The sequence below is a fragment of the Myotis yumanensis genome, unplaced genomic scaffold (assembly GCF_028538775.1).
Source record: "Myotis yumanensis isolate MYYU_CA2020_CCGP unplaced genomic scaffold, mMyoYum1.0.hap1 SCAF_1, whole genome shotgun sequence".
In the NCBI taxonomy this organism is placed as follows: Eukaryota; Metazoa; Chordata; class Mammalia; order Chiroptera; family Vespertilionidae; genus Myotis; species Myotis yumanensis.
In genome coordinates, this window is record NW_027223752.1 from 210,435,159 (window position 1) to 210,458,282 (window position 23,124).

General features: G+C 39.9%; 1 non-coding gene across 1 annotated transcript; it reads right to left on the bottom strand.

Annotated features, from left to right (window-relative positions):
• Nucleotides 1–15,826: 15,826 nt before the first annotated feature.
• On the bottom strand, nucleotides 15,827–15,889 carry LOC139001348 (small nucleolar RNA SNORD52). Its single transcript, XR_011469952.1, has one exon. It is a non-coding gene; the product is annotated as a small nucleolar RNA SNORD52 (small nucleolar RNA).
• Between the last annotated feature and the right edge of the window lie 7,235 nt (nucleotides 15,890–23,124).

Below are 23,124 nucleotides of genomic sequence, written 5' to 3' on the forward strand. Positions count from 1 at the left end.
TGGGATTCTGCTCTGATGGCCATGCCCAAGTTTACTCTGAGCGCCTTAGAAACAGGCTGTGCCCTTCTGGCTATGATCAGCTTCTCCCGCGCTCCTTCCACTTCGAACGTGCGCCCCTCTCCTCCCCCTTTTTCTTGGTCATAGAGTTATTCGCAATAAACCCTAACGGAAAGGCAATGCTCAAACGGAAACGACTGATTCCTGCAAAATACTAATAGTTCACATTTATGATATTCTTACTTTACCAGGCATATGTAGGCACTTTATATGTATTAACTCAGTATATCTCACGACATAGTCTATGAAGCCCTAGTTTACAGATGAGGGATCAGCGCTAAAAAGTGAGGTTGGGTCAACCAAGTAGTCAGTGGAAGGCTTCCTGGCAGGTCATTATGCAACATGAAATGATTACAATTCCTGCTGCAGCCCTCATCACAGGCCTCTGTGCTCTGGAATTCCCTGAAGGAAAGGCGGTCTGCTCACCTGGTCTTTGCTCTAGGTCGTCATTAACTTTATTACCTAAGAGTTTCAGAGCAGAGGCCGCAGTCTTGCTTTTCTTGTCCTTCGGCTGATGAGAGAAGAGTTAACAATCAGTCACCATACGGCACACAGGTTCACATGTGGATGACTCGGTGGAGAAGGAATAGCATGGGGAGGGGTATGGTGAAAATTGGATGGGAAGGAGATTTATGCCAAATTTGGATAACAAGCCTTAAAGCTTAGATTTCTATTTAAACGTTTTGTTTGAACATCAGATTTGAAACTTTTACCTTCATCAAAGATTGGTGAGAATAGTAAACGTGCTCTTAAGTATTATTTATCACATATATTTAACCAACACAAATAGCATTTATGTGGGCAAGCACTATTCTAAACACTTTACAAATATTTGCTTTTTTAAATCGCCATCATAGATACTTTATTAGTCCCTCTCCTCCCTTACAGATAGGAAAGGGAAGCAGATAGAGATTAAGTAACTTGCCTATAGACACACAGCTAATAAGTGGTGGAGCTGGGACGCTAACTGAAGAAGTCTGGCTTCAGAGTCTTACCCCATTTGCTAAACGGATAATTTTTAAAAATGGAGATTTAAAAAACTAAGAATTACTGTTGAGATGATTTTTTTGTAAAAATTGAATTCCGGCTTCTTAGTAAAGTCTATTTTAAGTAGGAGGTACTTTGTTGTAATTCTTCTTTATTGGTTCTAGAAATAAAGACAAAAACACAGGGGGAAAAAAGTAAGCTTATCTAAGATCACTGTTTTCCCAGTTTAAATGTTGCTTATCAGAACTTTACAATATGTTTTCCTTCACTGCTTATTTTAGATGATTTTTTGATATTATGTCATTATAGCACCATAGACTGTCATTAATTTTGGAGATTTTTATTCCTAATAGAAAGTATGGTGTTTATTTAACTAAAAGAAGAACATTCAAAAATCTACAACTAGCCCTCTCCACAACTCTGGGAAGATTCCTTTCTGACTCAAAACTTAGGATGTGATAACATATGAGGTCCTCTGAAATGTCAGCTCCTGACTTAGTGGTCTTGTAGACTCAGTAGTGATGGTCCGAATAATGAACAAACATTGAGGCCTCAAGGAACAAGGCCAAAGGCCCTTTGAACAGTGCAGGGGCCTGATAGGGTCCTTATTGTATAAGGCTTCAACCCTTCAGTTGCTAAGGTTCCTGGGGCAGGGATGGGGTGACTAGGCAGGAGGGGTGGTTTTGGGGAGGGGGCTTGAGACTATTTGCAGAAGTTACAGTCCTGTCTAGCATTATGCCAAGTCTACTACTGGGAATTCATGATTCCTTATTTTTTCCCTCAATCAGTCTAGCTAGGAGGTTATCAATTTTTCCAAAAACCATCTCTTACCTTTATTGATTTTCTTTACTGATTTTAAAAAGTTCATTGACTTCTGCTACTATTTTTTATTATTTTCTTTCTTCCGTATTGAGTTTAATTTGCTTTTCTTCATCTAGCTTCTATGGTAGAAACATAGATCATTTATTCTAAACCTTTATTCCTTCTAATATAAGCATTTAAAGCTAAATTTGCCTTCAAATTTGCCTAGCTATATCCCACAAAATTTTAGATGTTTTTGTTATTAACTAGAGGCCCAGTGCATGACATTCGTGCACCAGGGAGGGGTGGGTCCCCTCAGCCTGGCCCTTTGGCAGCCCCGGAACCCTCAGGGGATGTCCAACTGATGGCCGACATCCTTAGCGCTGCTGCAGAGGCTGGAGAGGCTCCTGCCACTGACGCTGCACTCACCAGCCATCAGCCAGGTTTGTGGCTGAGTAGCACTCACCCTATGGGAACTCACTGACCACTAGGGGGCAGCTCCTGTGTTGAGCATCTGCCTCCTGGTGGTCAGTGCACATCATAGTGACCTGTCAGTCCTCCGTTTGGTCGATTTGCATATTACCCTTTTATTATATAGAATCAGTTAAAAATATTTTGAAATTTTCTCTGTGATTTCTTTTTTGATGCATGAATTATTTAGGAATGTGTTGTTGATTTCTAAATATTTGGGAATTTTTTTCAGATATCCTTCTGTTATTGATTTCTAACTTAATTCTGTTTTGGACATAGAACATATTCTGTATAATAATAGACCTTTGACATTTATTGAGATCTGGTTTATGGTCTATTTTAGTGAACGTGCCAAGTGAAATGGGAAAGAATTTGTATTCTGCAGTTTGGGGGTATAATGTTTTATAAATGTCAATTAGGTTAAATTGCTTGCTCAAAATCTAGTTTATTACTGATTTTTTAAATTTGTTCTGTCAATTACTGAGAAAGAAGTGTTAAAATCACCTGTAATTGTGAGTTTGTCTATAAATTTAGTGCTGTTAGTTTTTGCTTCATGGGTTTTTGAAGCTTTGTCATTAAGTGAATATACACACAGGACTGTCAGGTCTTCTGAGTCTATTGACACTTTTAGCATTATTAAATATTCCTGTTTATTTATAGTAATACTTTTTTTATTTGATTGTACTTTGAAATTTATATAGCTAAACCAGATATTTTATTATGAGTTTACATGTTATACCTTTTTCTATCCCTTAACTTTAACTTATTTTTATAAATAAAATATAAATGCATTTTATTTTTTTAATCTTTACTTGAGGATATGTTTATTGATTTTGAGAGAGAGAGAGAGAGAGAGAGAGAGAGAGAGAGAGAGAAAGAGATTGGCTCCTTCATGCACTGGGAATCAAACCTGCAACCTTTTGGTGTATGGGATGATACTCTAACTAATTGAGCCAGCTGGCCAGGGCTGCACTTTACTTTTTTAACCAAACTGTCAATCTCTGATTTTATTAGTCTATTTAGTGTGTGTACATGTTTTGTAATTATTGATATAGTTGGATTAAGTACTGAAGAAGTTCTTTTAACATTGGTTATAGTGAGGATTTGCTAGCAATAGGTGCTCTCCACTTTGTTTTTTCTGGGGGGGAAAAGTCTTTGTTTTTGTCTTTGAAAGTGATATTTCCTTGGTACAGAAGTATAAGTTGGCAGTATTTTCTCTTGGAACTTTAAGAATATTGATATTGTTCCATTGTTTTTTAGCTCACATTGTTTCTATTAAAAGGCTGTGACTATTAATTTGTGTTTCTCCCCCCACCCCCCATGGTATGTAATGTGTCTATTTCCCCCCTCTGGCTGTTAAAAATTATTTTTATCGCTTATTTTTATTAATTGGGCTTTTATTTGCCTTGGTGTGATTTTCTTTGTGTTTATCCTGTGTGGGTTCGAGATTCTTGAATATGTGGATTTATCCTTTACATTAATTTAGAAAATTGTTGGCCATTATTTCTTCAAATATTTTTTTCTACCCCCTCCCTTCTAAGACATCAAATACTCACATGTTTGACTGCTTACTATAGTCTCATGAGTCTATAGCAGGGGTCCTCAAACTTTTCAAACAGGGGGCCAGTTCACTGTCCCTCAGACTGTTGGAGGGCCGGACTATAGTTTTAAAAAAAAACTTTGAACAAATTCCTATGCACACTGCACATATCTTATTTTGAAGTAAAAAAACAAAACGGGAACAAATACAATATTTGTATTTGCATGTGGCCTGTGGGCTGTAGTTTGAGGACCCCTGGTCTATAGTCTGTGAGTCACTGAGGCTCAGATGTTTTATCTCTTGCTTCAGTTTGGATACCTTTGATGGCTGTCTTCCAAGTTTACTGATCTTATCTTCTGTATTATCAAGTCTACTGAATAAATATCTGGTAAATTTTGTTGTTGTTGTTAATCCTCACCTGAGGATATTTTCCCATTGATTTTTTAGAGAGAGTGGAAGGGAGGGGGAGAGACAGAGAGAGAGAAACATCAATGTGAGAGAGACATATGGATTGGTTGCCTCCTGCATATGCTGGGATTGAGCCTGCAACTGAGGTATGTGTCCTTGACCAGAATTGAACCTAGGACCCTTAAGTCCATGGGTCAACACCCTATTCACTGAGCCAAACCAGCTAGGTCAATATCTGGTAAATTTTTCATTTCGACAGCTTCCTTTTAATTTCTAGATGTTCCATTTGTTACTTTTTCATGCCTTTCACATTTGTTTATTCATTATGACCATGTTTTTTTTTAATTCTTAAGTATATTTAGAATAGATATTTTAAGGACTTCTTGCTAATTCCATTATCTGTAGGTCTGAAACTACTGCTATTTATCCTGATTATAGATTACATTTTCCTGCTTCTCTAGTAACTAGAGGCCTGGTGCACGAAATTCATGCACAGGTAGGGTCCCTTGGCCTGGCCGGCAATCAGCATCGATCAGGTTCCCTGCCTCCCCACCTCCCCGCCTCCCCACCTCCTCCTTCCCTTACCCCCTCAGTGCCTGGTCGCTGCCGCTGGTCGCCTGCCATGTTCCATGCCGCCTGCTGGTGATCAGTGCAAATCATAGTGAGCAATTGAACTCCTGGTCTCCCAGTTGAACTCCCAAGGGGACACTTTGCATATTAGCCTTTTATATATATAGATTTTTGACTGAATGCCAGACATTATGAGATTACATTGCGAAGGTTTTGGATTTTTGTTACCTTCTGAAAAGAGAGAAAAGGAGGTGAGTTACTTGGAGATTAGCTGGATCCTTTACAATCTTGTTTTAAGATTTGTTATGGTTGTTTGAGTATATCCTTTGCCCTAGATCTAGTTTAGACCTATTACTAAAAGTGTGGCTTTTCTGTGAACCTTGTTAATTCTGGGGTTTTCAATGAGATCACTTCACTCTGATAGGAACTTGACTTTCCAAACTCTGTGTGAATTCTGGCAATTATTTAACATTTAGTTCCCTGGCAATAATATGCTACCTACTTACCTAAAAGACTTAAAATTCTCAGATACAACCCTGTGCTGCTACATGATAGATTCCTTTCCTACTCTGACTTCTTCTGAGCTCTTCTGTATTTAATCATGTTACTACTTAACTAGAAATTTGATACCCTAAAGAGAATTATTAATTAATTAATAGTGAACTCCAGTAACTGCCTCTCAGTGAAAAAAAATAATGTTAATAGTTACCACATTTGAGGACCTAGTTTGTGCCCGACATGGTGGGAAGAGTTTTATGTAGGTTATCTCTAAGTACCATAACCTGATAAAAGGAATCCTCCAGTATACTGATGAAAAAACAGAGACTCAAGGAAGTTAAATCATTTTCCCAAGACCATAATGCTGCTGGTAACTGGCAGAGTTGGAATACCTTAGTCTAACTCCAGTCTATTAAATTTCCAATATTCCAAACGCTATTAACATCAAGTGCCAAAATGTTATTACTCAGCTTTTCCTAGATGTATAAGAGGGTTAATCAAAATTCTATCAGTTAAATTCAGACATAATAATAAATATTTTATTTATTTTAAGTTGTATAATACTTTGGGAAGGGTCTTATAATTTCAGTTACCATAGAATGATGGTAACTTGGTGTGTGCACAACTCTGAAGGGTGGGATTGTGACTCTAGAGCAGTGGTTCTCAACCTTCCTAATGCCGCGACCCTTTAATACAGTTCCTCATGTTGTGGTGACCCCCAATTTCATTGTTACAAATTGAACATAATTAAAGCATAGTGATTAATCACAAACAACAATATGTCATTATATATGTGTTTTCCGATGGTCTTAGGCAACCCCTGTGAAAGGGTCGTTCGACCCCCAAAGGGGTCGCGACCCACAGGTTGAGAACCACTGCTCTATAGGCTCTAAAATTCTACTTCGTTTATTCACTCAGTGGGTCTGGTTTTATAGATTAGACTAGAGGCCCGGTGCACAAAAATTTGTGCACTCGGGAGGGTCCCTCAGCCTGGCCTGTGCCCTCTTGCAGTCTGGGACCCCTAGGAGGGTGACCACCTGATGGCTTAGGCCTGCTCCCCGGGGGATTGGACATAAGCTGGAAGTCAGACATCCCTCTGGCAGCCCAGCAGCCGTCGGGGGATGTCCACTTGCCAGGGGGGAGCAGGCCTAGTTGCAGTCGGACATCCTTAGCACTGCTAAGGAGGTGGGAGAGGCTCCCACCACCACCGCTATCCTGGCAGCCATCAGCCTGGCTTGTGGCTGAGCAGAACTCCCACTGTGGAAGCACACTGACCACCAGGGGGCAGCTCCTGCATTGAGCATCTTCCCCTTGGTGGTCAGTGTGTGTCATAGTGACCAGTCATTCCCAGTTGTTCTGCTGTTAGGGTCAATTTGCATATTACCCTTTTATTATATGGGATAGAGGCCTGGTGCATGGGTGGGGGCCGGCTGGTTTGCCCTGAAGGGTGTCCCAGATCAGGGTGGGGGTCCCTACTGGGGTGCCTGGCCAGCCTGGGTGAGGGACTGATGGCTGTTTTCAGGCTGGCCACAGCCCCTTCAGGGTGGGGGCCCCTGCTGGGGTGCCTGGCCAGCCTGGGTGAGGGGCTGATGGTGTTTGCAGGCTGGCTACAGCCCCTTCAGGGTGGGGGTCCCTGCTGGGGTGCCTGGCCAGCCTGGGTGAGGGGCTGATGGCTATTTGCAGGCTGGCAAAGCGCCCCAGCAGGGACCCTCACCCCATGAGGGTGTGGCCATCCTGGGTGAGGGGCTGATGGCTGTTTTCAGGCTGGCCATGGCCCCCAGCCACCCAGGCTCCCAGTGGAGGCTGGCTGGAAGCAGGTATCTGGGGTTTAGTTATCTTAATTGAAACTTTGCTGCCTTTTGTGGAGGCCACAGCCGACCAGGGCAGTAGGGAAGCTTGGCTTCCTCCATCACCGGAGCAACCAAGCCTCCTGCTTGCTCCAGCTCCGTGACCGCCGGCTGCCATCTTGGTTGGGTTAATTTGCATATAGTCGCTCTGATTGGCTGGTGGGTGTGGCTTGGGCATAGCAAAGGTATGGTCAATTAGCATCTTTGTCTTTTATTAGTGTAGATGACCATGTTCTATATGAGTGAGCTTTCTCCCTGTAAACAGATTTACCCGAGAAGCTACATTATAATCAAAGGTGGTTGCTCATTAGCAGAAATCTGTCAATGTCTTAAGCACCTTATTTATGGAAGAGAGTTTACCATACTAGATATATCATTTCACTAAGAAGTGAAGAAGTTACATAAGTTGCTCTAGGCAACACAGTACACAAGTGGAAGAACTGGGATTTGAACCCATGTATCTAATATCCAAAGCTGATATTCCTAACTATTAAGCTAAACCTCCTCTTTTAGTGGGTGATCTTAAGGATGCTCCCTAGCCCAGTGCCTAGCATGTAATACTATCCTTTTTTCTTTTTAACTGAATAAGAACAATATCATTTTCTTACTTTTGCACATTTTACATATTTCATACTCTGAGTTCTCTAAACAAAGAAGAGTTAATAGATACTTAATGAATTTATAATATGTCAATCCAATTAATATATTAATATATTAGCTATTTGGGGAAGGCAAATTGATGAAAATCATGGACCATCTCAGAAAATAGCACATTTTCATCTATATACCAAATTATGCTATATCATGGGGTCCTGGACCCTCAAACTCTGCCAATGGAATTCCTATAAGAACCTTTGCACTCCAAGGACAGTAGAAGGCAGTTCTACTGATTCTCTTTATGAATATTGCTACTCTCTGAACTATGCAGCTGACATTTCATCTGGGTTGAATCCTCATTAATAAAGTAAGTACAAGAAAATACGTACACTTCTATTTATTCATTTCAATGAGGCACTGACATGCAGCTGCTTATTTTCCAAACAGGACTCCTAATGTCCCTCTGTCCCCAGTCTGTTCTTCTTGGTGTCCTTCCTATCTCAGGAGATGGCGATCTCTTCTTTAGTTGCTTAGGCCAAAAAATATAAAATCATCCTTAACTCCACTCTTTCATTCACACCCTACATCCAATCAATTGGCAAATCTTACTGCTTCTGTCTTAAAAATATATCCCCTTCTCACAGCTCCACTTCTGCTGTCCTGGTCTGCATCCAGAGCAGGGAAGGAATCTGTTATGTAGCCTCCTAACTGTTCTCTACATGGTCTGTCCTCTAAGACCTTAATTCCTCCTCCTCCTCCCCCCTGCTTCCTCTAACTTACCCACTTGGCTCCTTGCTGTTCCTTTACTGCTCCAAGCACAGTCCTATCTTCAAGCTTTGCATATGTGGTCTTTTTTTTTTTTTTTTAAATTAAATCTTTATTGTTCAGATTACATTTGTTCCTCTTCCCCCCCCCCATAACTCCCCTCCTTCCAGTTCCCGCCCCACCCTCCACCCTCACTCCCCACCCACTGTCCTCATCCATAGGTGCACGATTTTTGTCCAGTCTCTTCCCGCATCTCCCATTCCCCTTTCCCCCAAGAATAGTCAGTCCATTCCTTTCTATGTCCCCGATTCATTATAATCACCAGTTCATTCTGTACATCAGATTATTTATTCACTTGATTCTTAGATTCACTTGTTGATAGATGCATGTTTGTTGTTCACAATTTGTATCTTTACCTTTTTCTTCTTCCTCTTCTTAAAGGACACCTTTCAGCATTTCGTATAATACTGGTTTAGTGGTGATGAACTCCTTTAGCTTTTCCTTATCTGTGAAGCTCTTTATCTGACCTTCACTTCTGAATGATAGCTTTGCTGGATAAAGTAATCTTAGTTGTAGGTTCTTGGTATTCAGCACTTTGAATATTTCTTGCCATTCCCTTCTGGCCTGCAAAGTTTCTGTTGAGAAATCAGCTGACAGTCGTATGGGTATCCCCTTGTAGGTAGTTGACTTTCTTTCTCTTGCTGCTTTTAAGATTCTCTCTTTGTCTTTTGCTCTTGGCATTTTAATTATGATGTGTCTTGGTGTGGTCCTCTTTGGATTCCTTTTGTTTGGGGTTCTCTGCGCTTCCTGGACCTGTAAGTCCATTTCTTTCACCAGGTGGGGGAAGTTTTCTGCCATTATTTCTTGAAATAGGTTTTCAATATCTTGCTGTCTCTCATCTTCTGGCACTCCTATAATTCTGATATTAGTGCGCTTGAAGCTGTCCCAGAGGCTCCTTACACTATCTTCACACTTTCGGATTCTTTTTTCATTTTGCTTTTCTGGTTGGGTGTTATTTGCTTCTTCGCATTTCAATTCTTTGGCTTGATTCTTGCACTCCTCTGGTCTGCTATTGGGTATAACATTCTTTATTTCAGTCCGTGTATGCTTAATTTCTAGTTTCTTTATCGTAGCATTGAGGGTCTCATTAGTTTTCGTGAGGCTCTGCTCAAGTTTATTGCAAGCCCTCAAAATTGCGTTTTTTAGCTCCATATCCTCCATTTCTGTCATGTTTTTTTGTCTCCGCATCTTTTATGCTTTCTTGGTGCACCCCCTTGTGGTCTTTGTGCGCAGTCTTGTTCTAGTTAAGCCTTAATTGTTGTAGTTAATGCTAGAGGGATTTGACCACCAGGCCGACTGGCTGTGAGAATCAGCTCTGTGGAAAACTTCTGTCCTCTGGGGAGGTGCTAATCTAGCCTTTGCCTGAGGCGATCCGGCAAATGGCTCTGCGCAGGGCTTGGGCGGGGCGGGCTCAACAGGGTGGGCGGGGGGGAGCAGTTATGGCTGCTCTCTGTCAGTCCCCAGGGGCTCTGCCTCTCTGTCCCAGCAACCGCTGCAAACCTCGAAGGGACCGTAGCCAGACAGTCCCGCTTCTCCCGTTTGAGTCTGGGTCCCTAGAAGACTCGCCTGGATCTGGAGCTCAGAGTCTGAGACTCCCTCCTGATTGAAAACTACAACCGCGCCCTCAGCCACCAGCCCGCTTTGCGCGCGCACCTCTGTACCTTTAAATTTTCCACACTGCGCCTCCTCTGAGCCTCCTAATGCTGTTGTCTTTGCTTCTAGTTGAAGAGTCTCTCCTCAGCCAGCCTTCCTGTGGTTCTGGTTGATGTCCGTTCCGTCTTTTAGTTGTATTTTTGAAGTGGTTGTTTGTGGCAGCAGTCTCCGGTGTTTACCTATGCCGCCATCTTCGATTCTCTGCATATGTGGTCTTGCCAGGAAGATCTCCCCCTTCCTCCCCCCCCCCAAAGTGGGCATGGCTAACTCTATCACTATATTCAGGTTTCTGCTAGATGAAGCCTTTCTTGAATATCTGATCTAAAACAGTCCTGCCTGTTTCCACACCATCTTCTATTCCCTTGTGTTGCTTTCTTTGTCATGTTACTAATCACTACCTGATTTCTATTTGCTGCTTTCTTTGTATTTCCTACCCCCTTAGAATGTACACTCCACCGGGCAGGGACCTAATTTTGTTTACTGTTGATTCCCCAGTGTGTAGAAGAGAGCCTGTCACTTAATAAATATTTGTTGAATCAATAACTCTGCATGGCATTGAACTTCACACTACAGGTACAGTAATGAACAACACAGATGCAGTCTCTGCCTTCATGGAGTTTATAATTCTTACAGGGGATGCAGGCATTAAACAATTAATCAGAGATCGAAGATGGCGGCATAGGTAAACACCGGAGACTGCCGCCGTAAACAACCACTTCAAAAATACAACTAAAAGTCGGAGCGGACATCAACCAGAACCACGGGAAGGCTGGCTGAGGAGAGTCTCTTCAACTAGAAGCAAAAACAACAGCATTCCGACGCTCAGCGGAGGCGCAGTGTGGAAAATTTAAAGGTACGGCGGTGGGGTGGTGAGGGTGCGCGCGCAAAGCGGGCTGGCGGCTGAGGGCGCGATTGTCGTTTTCAATCAGGAGCGAGTCTCAGACTCTGGGCTACAGATCCGGGCGAGTCTCTAGGGACCCAGACTCAAACGGGAGAAGCGGGACTGTCTGGCTACGGCCCCTCCGAGGTTTGCAGCGATTGCTGGGACAGAGAGGCAGAGCCCCTGGGGACGGACTGAGAGCGGCCATAGCTGCTCCCTCCCCCCGCCCTGTTGAGCCCGCCCCGCCCAAACCCTGCGCACAGCCTTTTGCCGATCGCCTCAGGCAAGGGCTGGACTAGCGCCTCCCCTGAGGACTGAAGTTTTCCCACAGCTGATTTCCACAGCCAGTCGGCCTGGTGGTCAAATCCCTCTAGTGTTAACTACAACAATTAAGGCTTGGCTAGAACAAGACTGCGCACAGAGACCACAAGGGGGTACACCAAGAAAGCATAAAAGATGCGGAGACAAAAAAACATGACAGAAATGGAGGATATGGAGCTAAGAATCGCAATTTTGAGGGCTTGCCATAAATTTGTGCAGAGCCTCACGAAAACTAATGAGACCCTCGATGCTACGATAAAGAAATTAGAAAGTAAGCATACATGGACTGAAATAAAGAATATTATACCCAATAGCAGACCAGAGGAGCACAAGAATCAAACCAAAGATTCGACAAAAAACACCCAATTGGAAAAGCAAAATGAAAAAAGAATCCGAAAGTGTGAAGATAGTGTAAGGAGCCTCTGGGACAGCTTTAAGCGGACTAATATCAGAGTCATTGGAGTGCCAGAAGATGAGAGACAGCAAGATATTGAAAACCTATTTCAAGAAATAATGGCAGAAAACTTCCCCCATCTGGAGAAAGAAATGGACTTACAGGTCCAAGAAGCGCAGAGAACCCCAAACAAAAGGAATCCAAAGAGGACCACACCAAGACACATCTACATTAAAATGCCAAGAGCAAAAGACAAAGAGAAAATCTTAAAAGCAGCAAGAGAAAGAGGCTCAATTACCTACAAGGGAATACCCATACGACTGTCAGCTGATTTCTCAACAGAAACTTTGCAGGCCAGAAGGGAATGGCAAGAAATATTCAAAGTGCTGAATACCAAGAACCTACAACCAAGATTACTTTATCCAGCAAAGCTATCATTCAGAATTGAAGGTCAGATAAAGAGCTTCACAGATAAGGAAAAACTAAAGGAGTTCATCACCGCCAAACCAGTATTATATGAAATGCTGAAAGGTATCCTTTAAGAAGAGGAAGAAGAAGAAAAAGGTAAAGATACAAATTATGAACAACAAATATGCATCTATCAACAAATGAATCTAAGAATCAAGTGAATAAATAACCTGATGTACAGAATGAACTGGTGACTATAATGAATCAGGGACATAGAAAGGGAATGGACTGACTATTCTTGGGGGAAAAGGGGTGTGGGAGATGCGGGAAGTGACTGGACAAAAATCATGCACCTATGGATGAACTCAGTGGGTGGGGAGTGAGGGTGGAGGGTGGGGTGGGAGCTGGAAGGAGGGGAGTTATGGGGGGAAAAAAGAGGAACAAATGTAATAATCTGAACAATAAAGATTTAAAAAACAAAAAACAAAAAACAATTAATCACATGACATTTAATTATTATGGTTATGAATCCTGAGGAGACCTCATTGACCACTCTGGCTGAAGGTCTTGATATATTAGAAGGCAGACTATCAAATATTTAATAATTTGGGGCCAAGAGCCAAATTCTCTCAAATCACATACAATAGAGTCAATGTCATGCAAATGAGCATCTATAATTAGAGGCAGTTTAAATGGGATTATGAAGATTTAGAGGCAGCTGACAAAGCAAGACTGGCAACCAGACTAAAAGTAGCTGGCTAAACAGATAATCCAGTGTGGCTCTGTTCTTTCCATCGGTGAAGGTCACTGCAGGTCCCAGGAAAAGAAATCCATTCAGACTGAGTGAATAAAGCTATTTGCACTTTGGTGGGGAAAACAAAACAAACTAAACAAAATAAAACACACTCTGGCCCCTTTAAACTTGGGTAAATTGGAAAAATATCCTAATATGTCTGTTTGTAAATGAAACAACATTACTACTTACCTTCCATTTCAGCAGAGACACTTTTCCCCTAAACATCTTCTAGTCCAGTTCCTTTCATTCAACACCGAAGGGCCTCTTGAATGTGTTCCTTAGCTTTTGGTAACACTGTATTGAAGCATCTCTTCTTTAACCCGTTCTCCTCCTCTGTATAGTTTCAAGGAAAGGGCTTGCAGGTGCTCCCAGACCTGAGAACAGTGCCCAGCACATGTGGTGCTCAGGAACTACATGTTGAAAGGACAAACACTTGAACAAATTCCATGCCTTTATGAAGAATTATTATTTCTCATTGTTAAGCACTTTACATGCATAAAAGAGATTTCCATTAAAATTTATTTCCAGCCCTAGCCGGTTTGGTTCAGTGGATAGAGCATCAGCCTGCTCAAACTGAAGGGTCCCAGGTTCGATTCCGGCCAAGGGCACATGCCTGGGTTGTGGGCTCATCCCCAGTAGGGGGCGTGCAAGAGGCAGCCGATCAATGATTCTCTCTCATCAATAATGTTTCTATCTCTCTATTCTTCTCCCTTCCTCTCTAAAATCAATAAAAATATATTAAAAATAAAATTTATTTCCAATAAATTACTATATCATTTGATCATACTGCTAGAATTATAAAATAAATTATTTAGAAATAAGGTATAAATAAGGGCCCTGTAACTTTACATAAGTTATTTAATAGCCACACGTTCCTGCCTATCAAAAGTCTCACTGCAACATACTGGTGAGGCCTAAGCAATGTGAGGCAAAGCTCCAGCTTAGATGCCGTCCAGGCGCTTAGAGGAAAGGGAAGGAAGAGAGGAAAAGAGAGCACATTTATTGTGTTCTCTCACATACCACCAGTGTGTGATATGTTATCATCTTACGCCATTTGTCCTCACAAAAACCTAACGAGGTTGGTTATATTTCCATTTTACAGATAAGGAAACTGGGGCTCAGAAAGATTAAGTCATTCTTTCAAGACTATACAACTAATAAGCATTATCCCAAGAATTATAATACTTAGTTCATCCTTAGTTATAGTTTTGGTGTGGGAAAGGTGCATGAAGAAAGAACAAGAGCTAGTAAAAGAAGGTGCATTTGAGATCAAAGGAATGAGTCATTCCAAAAAGGTAAAGAATTGTGTGTGTGTATGGTGAGGTGGGGTGGGGAGAGGGAGGAACTGTTTCATAATGACAAGTTTCTATGAAGTTTCATGATGTCAGCCAGGAGTTAAGTTGGCAAGGGGAAGAGAGGTTTTTTAGAATCATTGATCTGATGATGTTATTTAATTCATTAAATAATTTAAGAACATGCCAAAGAACAAGCAAACCATAAAAAATAAACATTTCATTAAGAATAAGAAAATCAGCCCTAACCAGTTTGGCTCAGTGGATAGAGCATCAGCCTGCAGACTCAAGGGTCCCAGGTTCGATTCCGGTCAAGGGCATGTACCTTGGTTGTGGGCACAACACCATTAGGGAGTGTGCAGGAGGCAGCTGATCAATGTTTCTAACTCTCAACCCCTCTCCCTTCCTCTCTGTAAAAAAATCAATAAAATATATTTAAAAAAAATAAAGATAAATTTAAAAAAAAGAATAAGAAAATCATTTTGAAATATTTTAGAGCAGAAGAAATAAGTCAGTGATAGGGAAACCAATAAATAAATTATGAATAATGGAATATGGCAGAATATTATGCACTCTTTAAGAGGATGCTTTAGATAGACATTGAATAATGTAAAAGTGTTAATATAATATTAAAATCAGAATCTTATTAAAATATATATATTTATATATTATTATACATTTAAAAATATATTATATATTAATATCAATTGTCCCAGAATGGTAAGAATATCTTTCAGTTTTGTTTTCATCTCTTCCGTATTTTCCACATTTTATGATGCATGTTTTATTTTATAATTAGAAGTATGTTACTTTAAAATTCTGTAACCCACAAGCCAATTTTCCAAAAGAACTCAGTACTCCGCTAATTTTTCTTTGCTAGGCATCTTGGGGTTTCTCCTCTTTTGATGGCTTTCTGATCCCACTGGGAGCTGTAACCACTTAATGAGGCCATAAATGCTATAGGGTTGTTGAACAGCTAACTATTCAGCAGGACAACTATTGCAAGTACTGGAGAAAGAATGATGTATTTCTGGAGCTGACAGTCAGATGTAATGACAGATAGACAGTCATTAAAATGAAGGCAGATTGCTAGATGGAGACACTATTTATTTCATGCCATTCTGATTTTGAGCCTTAGGGAAAAGTATTGTGAGCATGTAAAAGGTCAAATGTTGCATTAAAAATTCTTAGGGAAATTTACTTTTAGGTCATTAGAATAACATTTAGAAACTAGCTGGCCTATTGATGTTCTTTGCACATCTAAAGCATGAATTATTCTTTTAGGCAAGCTCAGACTCGTTCTTTGTATTGCTCGATCAGATATGTTTCAAACATGCAGTTCTTCCACACAATAAACAGGTCAATGAATAAATAAGTGCACCCTACTTGTAGTTTAAGAGTTTTTAGTATGATAGCACTGTATTTAAATTTCTAACTATACTTTGTAAAAACCTAGACAACCCCTCCCCGCCCCCCCAAATGAGTCAGAAGTTTTCACTTCAGAACCAACATCAGTGACTATAGTCCCAGAACTCATCATTCCCAATTTATTGGGAGACCTGGATCAGAGAAAGCCATTCTGGGCAGGATCTTTACTCAAGGATAACACGGGTGGACATCTTAAACTCCCTCCAGGCGCTGCAGGAATCCGGGGCCTGCCTCGGGCAGCCGGGCAGCCGTGCACAGACCGCCACCATCCCTTCTTTTGGGGGCAGGTTAACACATCACGCATGGGCCCCAGGAAGCAGCTCCTCGGACAAAGAGCCAATACTTTCAAGATTGGAAATTGATAGTATATATAATAAAATTCGTCAGGCAATATTACCTTTGGTTAATTTTACTTTCAAATTTGTTCAGAGGTGTCGTTCTGAGACACCCCTTTTAGCCTCACTCTCATACATATTAACAAGCTGGGGCTCTGGCGAAGGATAATGGTGATTTGGTTGCTGCTGTTGTCATCCTTATATAAATCCGCAAATCCAATACTGACTCAGGAAATCCTCCTTGTCCATGCCACGGGCTTGTTTCTTTCCCTGAAAATGATTATGAAAACTAGGCCTTTGCACATGTTTAAAGAAAGGAAAAAGATCAGCATTTTTATTATTTTTGAAAGTTAAGACCTGGATTTTGACAATGTCAAGGTTGACACTATCTCCCTGTTTGTTTTGGATACACCACTGACTTCCATTTCTAGAAGACACAGATACATTGCGTAAGCAACCAAAGGTAAGAACGCAATGGTAATTACAGTTGTATTTTCACATGTGCTTACACCTCGGTTTTGACTTATTAAAGCATCAGCATCTGCTTTGTTTTCCATGCTACATGCTTTCTAGTTACAGCTGATGGTTGTATTTTTATTGACTTCTCTGTATTTTTGACAGATGAATGAGTATTCTGCTAAAATACAATTTTAGTTTAACATGCTAATAAATAAAGGCCTAGCAATATGATTCTGCTAATCTGAATATCATAACATGGTAAGTGCTACCTGTTTTTCATAAATTTCAAACTCATTTTTAGAAGTCAAAAACAATCACTTTGGCAGGTGTGTCTTTCCCTAATAAGGAAGTATTATATACTGGTTTGCTTCTTCTTTAACGTATTTGAGGATAGAACACCATCAAATTCATTTAATTCTTAATAAAAAATTAAAATATGAGCCTCAACTCATTGAGAACCTCATAAGAATTAGGTGCTTTATAAACATTATTATAACTGGTACACCCCCTTTGCGGGGTGAATAAGTGGTCCAAAGAGATTAAATGGCTCCTTCAAGGCAACACCTTACTATTATATAATGGAGCCAGAATTTAAATCACCTTGCCTTCTTTTAATTCTTCATGATAAGCATTTCTATTTCAATTAGATTTTAAAAACAATTATCAGTTACTGTCATGTTTTGTTTTTATAAATTTAAAAATTACTCATCATTTTGTTTGTGCAAAGATTACAGGATTTTAAATGTTTGTGATTTCATTCTACATTAGAAAGTTAGACATTATTAAACCAAGCTTTTAAAATGTTCCTGTCAATAAAGACACATCTTAAATTGACTTTTTACATTTTGACCATTTTTGCTTATATATTTCTTAACTCATTTGTTCTGCTGCATTTATTCCTTGCATAAATATCACTCGCTCATGTCATTGTTAGATCAAGCAGGCAGACAAAAGAAGATGGGTGTGAAGTATCAGGGTATAAAGAAAAACCTAATAGTTATTGAGTGCACTTTATATCCCATAGAGAATACAACCTCTTTCCTCTACTTTTGGAATATTTGTAAATATTGATCACAAAAATAATCTCAGCAAGGCAAAAAAAAAAAAAATGTATACAAGCTACATTCTCTGGCCACATAGTCAAATAAAGTTAGAGATTAACAAGTAAAGTTTAAGTTAAGGATCCTACCCTTAGAAATGGAAAAAGAAAAGTATAGGGAAGAGAAGAACGATGTCAAATAGCTCTTTAATGGAAGATAATAGCAAATTATTTAATTCATTAAATAATGTAAGCTATTGCAGATCTTTCTCTTTTTCGAGGTACTTTTTAACCTGTGAAGTTGATATGCGCTAAAAACTAAAAAGTCTGGATAAGATAGATTATTTTCTACACTCAAAATGTCTAAATTTAAATTAAGAAAGAAAAAATTAAATTGAATAAGAATTATGGGCAAGATTGAAAAAGCCCAAGAACTACCTCCAAAAACAGGCAGTGGAAGGCGTTGGTGGTATAGTGGTGAGCATAGCTGCCTTCCAAAAACAGGCAGTGTACATTAACTATGTTTTACTTGTTGCCCAGTAGGCATAGCTCAGGGGTTGAGCATTGACCTATGAACCAGGAGGTCAATGTTTGGTTCCGGTTGCAGGCTCAATCTCCATTGTGGGGTGTGCAGGAGTCAACTGATCAATGATTCGCTCTTATCATTGATGTTTCTATCTCTCTTTCCCTCTCCCTTCCTCTCTGAAATCAATAAAATATATATATATATGCTTACATATAATAATAATGTTTATATATATAAAGAATTCTCTTAAAGTATTTTTTACTTGTTAATTTATTGATCAAATATTTATTAACTGCCTACTACATGCCAGGCATTGTCCTAGCCAGAAACTTTCCTTTATTTTTGCCTGTGTCCCCATGAATAGGTCAAAGGAGTAAGTCCACATATGCCAGAGCCTTCAACCTGATTAAAGTACGTGGGACTTGAGCTGCCATATTTTAAGTTTTGGCTATGGCACCAACCAATCTTCCCACAGCTGTTACTTTTCTATACCCCCTTAAAGGAGGTATATACTGTAGCTTTCGATCAGCAAACAACCACTGTGCCAAGATTTTGCTAATATAGGTACTTATAGTGTGGGACAAGTGCTTATAATTACACTTAATGGTTCGCAAATGTTCCAAAGTATAAATCAACTTAACTTTAACAACTCATACAGCTTTCGTTGATGAAAAGGTAACTGATAAAATTCAACATCTACTCTTGACAAAATAAGAAATTAGTAATAAAACTTCCTGAATACAATAAAGAATATTTATCTGAAACCAATGGACAAAAATAAGAGAAATTCTAGCAACTGAAACAAGACAAGGAGTGATGCTATCTATTATTTAACATTGTTCTATAACTTCTATCAATGTAAGAAAAGAAAAAGAAATAAGTTATATGTTTTGAAGAGATAATTTTTGCTTTCCAAAAACACCTCTCATCAACAGGCATTTCTGAGAAATTCCATTATGAAACAGAAAGAATGAGGTATCCTAACAAAAAAGGCAAATAAATCTTCAGTTAATCAGAATTTGTTAAATTTTTTATCAAATTTTGGAATTCTGAATACTTTTTTGTTCAATGGAGAAAGTGGGAATGATAACACATTTAGGCCTTCTATCATCATGAAAAGTCTCTTAATCTTGATTAGTATGGCATCTTGATTTTTTTAAAAAGTCTTTCTTTCATGATGTTGGGTCTTGCAATGTTCTATGACCATAATATATAGACTTTATAGTTATAATAAATTATTTAAATTGATATGAAAAATATTTCTAGTTCTGGTCACTGGGAATAGTAGTGAACAAAACAGATACTTTGCTCTCATGATCCTTACATTTTTTGACATTTAAACTACTCTTTTATTTCAACGTGTTTGTTTTGTAAATTGTTTTGGCTGCAAAAATAGTACTAGAATCAGTGATGGCGAACCTATGACACGCGTCTTAGAGGTGACACGCGAACTCATTTTTTTGGTTGATTTTTCTTTGTTAAATGGCATTTAAACATGTAAAATAAATATCAAAAATATAAGTCTTTGTTTTACTATGGCTGCAAATATCAAAAAATTTCTATACGTGACACGACACCAGAGTTAAGTTAGGGTTTTTCAAAATGCTGACACGCCGAGTTCAAAAGGTTCGCCATCACTGTACTAGATAATGTATTTGGATATTTGATGGTTTCATTAATTGAATTTTGATTAACTGAGATTTTATTTTATGATGGCTGCTTAGTAAACTTTCTGTGGATTGTGAAGGTAATGATAATGATTATGACAATAATGACCTCCTTGGTGAAATTATTGTTTTCCTGAGAAAGTATTTTGTTTTCTTCATAAGTTGATAATAATGTACATAACAAGCCTGACAGGTCCCCGTGTTTGCCATGAGCATACATAGCAATAGTGTTGCGTCAGCTTTGTTTTCTTTTTTGTGGGAATTACAGCTTGGGTATGATCCTATGAAGGTAATTGTTAACTAGCTGCCTTGACAAATTTGACTTCTCAAAGTTATAGTTCAAGGGGGGAGGGATTAAGGAAAGATTATGTTAATCATTTTAGCTCTGTTTGTCTCCATAAGGTAGTTGATAGTCGCCTCTCTCTGAGCTTGGAGATTATAGAATAATGTCATCAACTTGCTTTTGTATAACTCTTCACAGCCTTCAGTATTGCTTCATTTATATTTTGCATTAGGTCCAAATAGAGAATAATTAAAACAGGCAGGGAAGGAATTACCATCTCTACTTTACAAAGAGGAAACTGAAACTCAGAAACATCTCTGCTGAGGTCTCACTGGCAGTTTGGTGAAGAGCAGAGGTTAGAACCCACGTGTTAGCCAAACAAGGGATGTCTGTTTTCAGGCACTGGCAACCTGTTGCAGAGCTGGCAGAGCCTGTTGTGGCTGGCTACACAACTCTGGGGGCATTGCTAAACATTAAGAAACAATCTAAGCTCTGCAACTGACTGCTGAGATTGGGGAAGAACAAAGCAAAAGTGCTAACACGTTATTTTTGCCACTAAACAAAATCCTATGTAAAAGTGCTACGTTTTTCCTAATTAAAAAATAAATTAGGAGGGAGGAATCGAAGATGGCGGCATAGGTAAACACCGGAGACTGCCGCCGTAAACAACCACTTCAAAAATACAACTAAAAGTCGGAACGGACATCAACCAGAACCACAGGAAGGCTGGCTGAGGAGAGACTCTTCAACTAGAAGCAAAAACAACAGCATTCCGACGCACAGAGGAGGCGCAGTATGGAAAATTTAAAGGTACGGTGGTGCGGGGGTGAGGTGGTGCACGCGCAAAGCGGGCTGGTGGCTGAGGGCGCGGTTGTCGTTTTCACTCAGGAGGGAGTCTCAGGCTCTGGGCTACAGATCCGGGCGAGTCTCTAGGGACCCAGATTCAAACGGGAGAAGCGGGACTGTCTGGCTACGGCCCCTCCGAGGTTTGCAGCGGTTGCTGGGACAGGACTGAGAGCGGCCATAGCTGCTCCCTCCCCCCGCCCTGTTGAGCCCGCCCCGCCCAGGCCCTGCGCAGAGCCATTTGCCGATCGCCTCAGGCAAAGGCTGGACTAGCGCCTCCCCAGATGACAGACGCTTTCCAAACAGCTGATTCCTACAGCCAGTCTGCCTGGTGGTCAAATCCCTCTAGTGTTAACTACAACAATTAAGGCTTGGCTAGAACAAGACTGCGCACAGAGACCACAAGGGGGTACACCAAGAAAGCATAAAAGATGCGGAGACAAAAAAACATGACAGAAATGGAGGATATGGAGCTAAGAATCGCAATTTTGAGGGCTTGCCATAAATTTGTGCAGAGCCTCACGAAAACTAATGAGACCCTCGATGCTACGATAAAGAAATTAGAAAGTAAGCATACACGGACTGAAATAAAGAATATTATACCCAATAGCAGACCAGAGGAGCACAAGAATCAAACCAAAGATTCGACAAAAAACACCCAATTGGAAAAGCAAAATGAAAAAAGAATCCGAAAGTGTGAAGATAGTGTAAGGAGCCTCTGGGACAGCTTTAAGCGGACTAATATCAGAATTATTGGAGTGCCAGAAGATGAGAGACAGCAAGATATTGAAAACCTATTTCAAGAAATAATGGCAGAAAACTTCCCCCATCTGGAGAAAGAAATGGACTTACAGGTCCAAGAAGCGCAGAGAACCCCAAACAAAAGGAATCCAAAGAGGACCACACCAAGACACATCATCATTAAAATGCCAAGAGCAAAAGACAAAGAGAAAATCTTAAAAGCAGCAAGCGAAAGAGGCTCAATTACCTACAAGGGAATACCCATACGACTGTCAGCTGATTTCTCAACAGAAACTTTGCAGGCCAGAAGGGAATGGCAAGAAATATTCAAAGTGCTGAATACCAAGAACCTACAACCAAGATTACTTTATCCAGCAAAGCTATCATTCAGAATTGAAGGTCAGATAAAGAGCTTCACAGATAAGGAAAAACTAAAGGAGTTCATCACCGCCAAACCAGTATTATATGAAATGCTGAAAGGTATCCTTTAAGAAGAGGAAGAAGAAGAAAAAGGTAAAGATACAAATTATGAACAACAAACATGCATCTATCAACAAATGAATCTAAGAATCAAGTGAATAAATAACCTGATGTACAGAATGAACTGGTGATTATAATAGAATCAGGGACATAGAAAGGGAATAGACTGACTATTCTTGGGGGGAAAAGGGGTGTGGGAGATGCAGGAAGTGACTGGACTAAAATCATGCACCTATGGATGAACACAGTGGGTGGGGAGTGAGGGTGGAGGGTGGGGTGGGAGCTGGAAGGAGGGGAGTTATGGGGGGAAAAAAGAGGAACAAATGTAATAATCTGAACAATAAAGATTAAAAAAATAAATAAATAAAAAAAATAAATTAGGAGAAAAGTACAGAACACAAAGAAGAAAGTGAGAATACTTATGCCACCACTAAAATCTTAGCATATGTGACATTAAGGTGCTTATCTTTTCTGTGTACATATACATAATTTTTAATAAAATAAGATATACTATAAATATTGCTTAGCAATCTGCTTTTTTTTTTTTTTTTTTTGGCTTAACACTGTATCGTGAACATTTCTATAAGTTAAATAATGTTCTGCCCAGCTGGCAGGGCTCAGTGGTTGAGCTCTGTATGAACCAGGAAGTCATGGTTTGATTCCCTGTCAGGGCACATGTCTGGGTTGCAGGCTCGATCCCCAGAAGGGGGTGTGCAGGAGGCAGCTGACCAATGATTCTCTCTCATCATTGATGTTTCTATCTCTCTCTTCCTCTCCCTTCTTCTCTGAAATCAATAATAAAAATATATTTTTTAAAAAAAACAACAAATCTTCTTTGCTTTGAAATAATGTCCGTTTGAGAAAAGTATTTTAATATTTATCCTTTTGTTATAAAATTCATACAGGCTCGTTGTATAAAGTCCAAACAATATACAGCTCTACTCTTATTAACAGCACATATAATGCTTGTTCCTGCCC